Source organism: Grammomys surdaster, unplaced genomic scaffold, assembly GCF_004785775.1.
Source record: "Grammomys surdaster isolate TR1022 unplaced genomic scaffold, NIH_TR_1.0 126124, whole genome shotgun sequence".
NCBI lineage: Eukaryota > Metazoa > Chordata > Mammalia > Rodentia > Muridae > Grammomys > Grammomys surdaster.
In genome coordinates this window covers 1,747,787-1,754,639 of record NW_021620932.1, presented here as the reverse complement: position 1 = coordinate 1,754,639, position 6,853 = coordinate 1,747,787, and the positions used below count along the sequence as shown (strand labels likewise).

General features: G+C 43.5%; 1 pseudogene; it reads right to left on the bottom strand.

Annotated features, from left to right (window-relative positions):
• Positions 1-415: 415 nt before the first annotated feature.
• Positions 416-3,254, bottom strand: LOC114611804 (annotated as a pseudogene).
• Between the last annotated feature and the right edge of the window lie 3,599 nt (positions 3,255-6,853).

Sequence of the window (6,853 nt, the reverse complement as noted above, 5' to 3'; positions counted from 1 at the left end):
ATTCATCTGGCCAGGGGACCCAAAGAATTCTCCTAACTCAGCCTCATCAGCTCTAGGATTACTGGCTCCTACTGCCTCGATCCGAGTTCTAATGTTTGTGTTGGATGTTACACTCAGGACCTCATAGTGTACACAGCAAGTGTTTTAGCCACTGAGCCATCTCCCCATCTCCCACACTGCACATATGCCTGTGGTATGATACTATGCCATGTGCTGACAATACAGTCTTTTACTTTTACTTGAACACACTTGTTGGGTGTATCTTTTTTTAATGTAAATGAAAATAATTTAATTATTTTAGGGCAGTCAGAATACAATTTGTGATTGACATTTTGGTGTTTAATCACTTTACCACATGCACTGTAAACATTTTTACCTTCCATTTAAAGTTGAGAGTTAATTTACAAATTGAGTTTTAATCAAAATTATTTTCAAACATTGTCATAATGTCGCTTTGAAGAGTCATATCAATGGTACTCGCCATTGCTTCTCTTCTTCTACGCTCTTGCTCCTTCTCCCTCGCTAAATTCCGGTCTTTGAGAAGCTGGAGCTTGCTTATGTCTTGAGCTTCAGATGGTGGCTGCTGTTCATTCTGCTCTTCTTCATGAGACTTGTCTTGCACTTTATTTGATAAAGATTCTAGAGTCAATCCACTTCCAGGCTCCCTCTGATTTTCTTGAGATACTTTTGGGTCCTTTGCATTATGCTCCCGGTGTTTCCGCATTTGCTCCTGTGTCCGAGCCTTTACTTCTTTTTCTATTGCAGCTTTTCTAAACTGGTTGAAAAGCTCATCTGAAGATTTCAGTATACTTGATGCTTTCACTGGCTTCCCTAAACTTTTCCAAGAGTCTGCATTCTTAATCTTTATATCCTTCTGCACAGGAGCATGACATTCCGGCGCCGGCACTGTGTGACTCTCAGCAGAGGTGTGCACCACAGGGCGGGCATGCAATACTCGCTTGCAATCACCTGAAGGAGGCTGAGTCTGCACAGAGGCAGTGTTCTCCGTGGCCTGCAGATTCTGTGACACTTGGCAACAAAGCATCTGCTGGGAGTGCTTCCCTGGAGCTCTGCATGGTGCTGTGCTCTGCTGAGCAAGGGGAGCTTCAGCAGAGGCTATGTCTTGCACAGAAGACTGTATCTTTACATTTTCTTTTGGAGGCAAATCATTCTGTTTTACTCCAGTAAATTTAGGCAATATTTCTGGTTCCGAATCGCTGCTGTCAGAGGAGCTCAAGTCACTGCTGCTGCTCCCGGACCCCGAGCTGCTACTGCTGCTGATGCTGCTACTGCTGCTGCTGGTGCTGCTGCTGATGCTGCTGTCGCTCAGGCGGGACCCGCTTGCCAGCTCCGGGGGCGGCGGTGGTGGCGGTGGCGGCTTCTCTACTTTTGCTGGAAGTTTCGTTTGCCGTTTCCTACAATTCAGCTGATTGTTGACGTCCAGCAACCGCTTCTCCAGCTCCAGCTTTTTTTCCGAATGGAGCTCCTCTTTAGACCTGACCACCTTCTTCGCTTGAGGCTTCAGCGACCTCTTCCTCAGACAGGCCAGGACGTACTTCTCCAGTTCTCTAAGTGTGGATGCCTTTAGGGTCTCAAAGTCGATCTCGATCTGGTCCGGGTTGGAGTTCCTCAGGGAAGGCTCCCTTGACTGTATGATATGAACTATTCGACCAACCTTGTCTCCAGGCAGTTTGTTTATGTCCAAACTCAGCTGCCTTTTCTCATCATAGTTCATAGGCTTCGCATTGTCTTCCTCTTCCAGTTTCAAAGGTGGCTTCTTCTTTGTTTGATTGCTCTTGGCCTTCTCCTTTTGCTTCATTTGCTTATGCTTTTTCTTTGGGTTTTCATCTCTGTTATTAACCTTTTTCCTTTTCGGAGCCCTTTTAGACTTCTCATTCTTTTTCTTCAGCTTACGTAATGGAACTTGGGACAGAACTTGTAGCTGCTGATGAACAGCGTTAAGCTGCTCCTGAAGCTTAGCAAGATGCTGCACTTGTTCATCTTCAGAGTCTTCAGAAGAGCAGTCCCCCGAGGAGGCCTCGCTGCTGCTTTCTTTACTGAGGGCTTTTGCATTGTTTGTTGTAAGGTGACATGCATGCATACTCTCAACAGGTTCGTCAGGAATCTTGGCAAAATGCATTTCAAAAACATCCTGAAGCATCCTAGCCATTGCCACAACTTCATGATCGGGAGGATTATACTTGTAGCAATTCATAAACATCAATCTGACGTCTGCAGCAAATTCATATGCGTCCTTATATTCTTGATTGTCCATTTTCCCCTTGATAGTCCCGAGATCCATAGGATTTTTGACAATGTCATAGTAGTTGTGGAGTCCCAAAGCATCAGCATCCACAGGGTTATAGAAGGGCCATGCATATTGCAAATGCTTCTTGGCCAGCATTTCTTTAAGAATCTCGCTGCAGTGCTTTAATTGCTCCGTTACTTTGACTGTTTTAAAAACTCTGTGTTGTTGCTGAGAGTCTGGCAAGCCATTCTTTACTGTGTTTTCTTTTCCCGACATATTCACTGGCTTTGTTTCTCTAAGTGTCGGAGGAGATTCGCTACTTGCTTTAGCTATGGAAGTGGTAGGAGTTGTTGTGTCGGCTCGCCTCTTCACACCCTTTGTAATTTGGACCAGAGTCTGTGAGTCACAGGTAGGAGGAGCTTCTTGTGCCATGTTTAAGGGAGAAAGAGAGATGTCAGGAAACCCAGAAGGAATCTCTGGCCACTTAAAGACATTCTCTGCCGCTTTGGAGGGAATTTGTTCCTTAGCAGAGGAAACTGCTATCTTTTGTTGGATATCTTTCTTTATTCTCTCCTTACCACCCACTCTCCTTACCTTGCTCTTCTTGTGGCATCTGAGATAATTTCTGCATAAATAACTTCTCTAGAGCTTGGGCCATAACCACAATGTCATCTCCAGGCTTGTTGTATAAGTAGCAGTTTGAGAACATTGTGTTGAAGTCTTCTATGCATTCAGAAGCCTTCTCATAATACTTATTTTCCAACCGCTTCTTAATTGTATTTAAATCCATTGGGGTTTTTATGATGATGTAATAGTCAGGCAGCTTGAGTTTCACGGCATCCACGGGCTGTTGAAAAGGCCAGGAGAAGTTGTGCTTCCACAGAGCCTTCAGCACCACTCTCTGCAGAAACTGCAGCTGATTCGTCAGGCGCCCGTTTTTCTTAGTGTTTATATACTCTGGTGGAGGGGGGTTAACAATAGCTGTTTGTCGACTTAGCAGAGACATTCCCAACCACTTCAGATCCTGGTATTTTAAAGTTGACTACAAGGACATGTCCTTCTTTATACAAATAGTATGCATTGTTTCATTATGTATGTCTTAGTCTTAGATGATTTAAATTATTTCAACACTTCACAGAACTTTCTGTTCTTCAAAAATACAAATTGAGGTCTTAGCAGGAAAAGTCTACAAATTCCCAAAGAGCCGCCTGGGACAGCCCCGGGGCCGAGCCTCTGTAGCAATGGCAGTACCTCTTAGGAAGGGATCTTATCCAATCACCCTTTCGGTTTGCACTAGATGAAGTAGTGCAGGGCCGTCGATCCAGGTTCTCCACCAGTGGCCGCCAGTTCTCTCCCGGATGGCGACTGTCAGCAGACAGCCAGCGAGTGGCGGCTTTATAGGACTCATCCGCGAGCAGCTTGCTGATTGGCCGGAGTCTGCCACGTGACTGTGCCTGCGCGTCAAACCCCGCAGAGGTGTGCCTTGGTTCTGTAGTTGTGAGGCTTTGAAGGTAAGGCGTTGGCTGGGTATATTCGCTCCACCCTGGGAAGCTATGGGCCTGCAAGTACAGTGGCGCTGTGAGAGGTTTATTGTTTGCTTGCTTGCTCGGTTTAGGTTTTGCAGTTATTATTCATTTACTTGTTTTGTTTGTTTGTTTGTTTGTTTGTTTGTTTTAATCTGGAGATGGTCTCAGGTAGCCTGCGGTGACCTTGGAGAATCCTCAGATGGGATTAAAGGCGGGCCTGTACACAACTCCAGGCCAAGGACTTTCTTGTGCTTTGTTTTCCAAACCAAATGATGTCATTATGTTTTTATTCTGTATGCTTTCCGCGCAGAGGATTACCTCCAAGAATCCGTTCTTGGTTCTCACTTTCCAACCATATAGGTCCCAAGGACTCTGGTCAAAGATGCGGCCATACCTTTAACCCATGAGCCATCTCCTTGGTCCAAGAGGTTTTGCTTTTGAAGCTGCTTTCTCATCATGGTCTGACCCTGCGCTGTTACTTTGGGCGCTCTTGAGTTTAGTCTCGTGACATTTGTCTTTTGTTTTTTTTTTTTTTTTTTTTTTTTTTCAGCCTTCTGCACAGCTCCTGTCTCTATTCTCAAGTCGATAATAGACACTGTTTTGTTCTTTGAGGGTTTTTGAGACAGGGTTTCTCTGTGTAGCCCTGGCTCTTCAGGGCTATGCTAACTCGGGTGTATCTTTTTAAATACATAGAATCAGAACTCAATAGCAATTATTTCTTTTTTTCCTTTTTCTTTCTTTCTTTCTTTCTTTCTTTCTTTCTTTCTTTCTTTCTTTCTTTTTGTTTTTTGTTTGTTTGTTTGTTTGTTTTGTTTTTCGAGACAGGGTTTCTCTGAATAGCCCTGGCTATCCTAGAACTCAACTCTGTAGACCAGGCTGGCCTCGAACTCAGAAATCCGCCTGCCTCTGCCTCCCAAGTGCTAGGATTAAAGGCATGCACCAGAGAAGCAAGTCTTAGATGGCCACCTTATATGCATAAGTTTCAGAGCTGGGATCTGACCAACTTTTTAATTTAATTATCCGTTCACCCTAATCACCTTTTCAAAAGTGTCTACTGTGTATTACATAATGCTGAAAATATAAAAAAATTAAATAAAAATCTGAGCAATGATAGCCCTGACAAAGGCCACACTCCATGTTTCTATGTGGTCAAACCTCTCTATTCCTGTTCTTCCTCCTCGGACTGCATGAATCTTTCTTCCTGAGTTCTTTCTGAGTAGAAAGTCCCTCTTATTCATTTATATACCCAGCAATTAACATACCATCTGCATACAGCAGATGTAAACAAGTATTTGTTAACTTGCCTTGAAAAAGATTATAAAGGATAAAAAATATTAGATATTATGTTCATGCTTAAGAAGTATACACACCATTTAAAGAAGTAATTACATAAATATTCTGATTATGTCTTACACTTAAAAAACATTTAATATATTTTTGTTGAATTAATGAAATTAAGAGCTGATTTCTATTTCCAGAAAAAAAAGTTCAGTGTTTATAAAGAAACATAGATATATGCCCTGTGGGAATATAATCAAGTGTGAAACAATAAAAATACTTACAAATACTTACATTACTCATGAAGCTGTGTTTTCTGCCATAGTTCTTTAGACATTCCACTGTAAAGTGGGGTGGTAAGAAAAGCTTCCCAAAGACAGAGAGTCTTTTCAGGAATTGTAAACAGTCTAAGGTTTCCCTTCCTTGGGAGCTGAGACATCAACCAGATACATCTTCATAGAGACTGATGGAAACTGAGACTCCCGCATCAGAGACAAACCATGTCATTACAGCCCAGCCAACCTCATGAGCTCCTTGGCTACATTCTTCCTTTCATCTTCCAGTCCAATATTAATGGTGAAAATCAGCCTGAGATTTTTGCATTTGTTACAAGTAATGTAAGAGCTCAGAACTCCCTAGCTAGGGAAACCCCAATTCTCCAATGGAGGCTGTGCTGAATAGCATTACATCCATTTGACACAAGCTAAAGTCATCTGGGAGGAGGGAACCACAATTAAGAAAGTGCCTCTAAGATCAGGCTGCAGGCGAGCCTCGCAGGACGTTGGTGATTGATAGGAGGGCTGGGCCCATTGTGGGTAGTGCCATTCCTGGGTTGGTGATCCTCTGTTCTCTAAGAAAGCAGGCTGAGTAAGCCATGGGGAATAAGACAGTAAGTAGCACCGCTCCATGGCCTCTGTATCACCTCCTGCCTCAAGATTCCTGCCCTGTTTAAGTCCTAACTTCCTTTCACGGTGTACAGTTCAGTAGAGGTGTAAGCCAAACCCTTTACTCTCAACTTGCTTTTTGGTCTTGCTTCATCATGACAGTAGAAACCTTAACTAAGACAAGATGGTACCAGCAGTGGGGTGTTGCTGTGACAGACCTGACACTATGTTTCTTTTAAGAGAATTGTGGAAGAACTTCGGCACTTGGGGCTAGAAAAGCCATTGAGGGTTAAGAGATTAGCAAGTTGTTTTGTAGAAGCTTGGAAGATAATTGTGTTGAGGGCAATGCAGTCGATGGAACCTGGCTTGTGAAGTTTTAGAGGGAACTATAAAGACCATTTGTTACTTTTGAATTAAAATTCTGTTGTTCTAGTTAGCTGTGGCTGAAGAATTAGCCATGATTAACACAAGACCAGCACCATTTGCTTTACTGGGACAACTGATGCTGGTTAGTTGGAGCTGAGAAACTGATGATTAAAGAGACCAGCATCGTTGAGGTGAAATCAGGGAAGTGTTTCTTGAGAGTCAGCACACAGAAGCTGTGTTCCAGAGATGACCAAGGTTGTACCTTGTCCTGTTAGCAGAACTTGGTAGGGTGAGAGCCACCCAGGAGGTTATTGGTGAAGGTACAGCTTCAGAGTTTAAGGCCCAGGACTAAACCGGTCATGAAGAGAGATCAAGTTTGGCACCATGAAGATAACCTGGAAGAGGCTATTGGTGAAAGTGCAGCCCAGTTGCAGCAGAAGACACCAGCATTTTGGAGATTTCAGTACCATGAGATGACCACCAAGAATGACAGTAGTGGTGGAGCCTGCCAAAACATAGATGACAAACTTGTGTGCTGCAGAGAGCAGAGC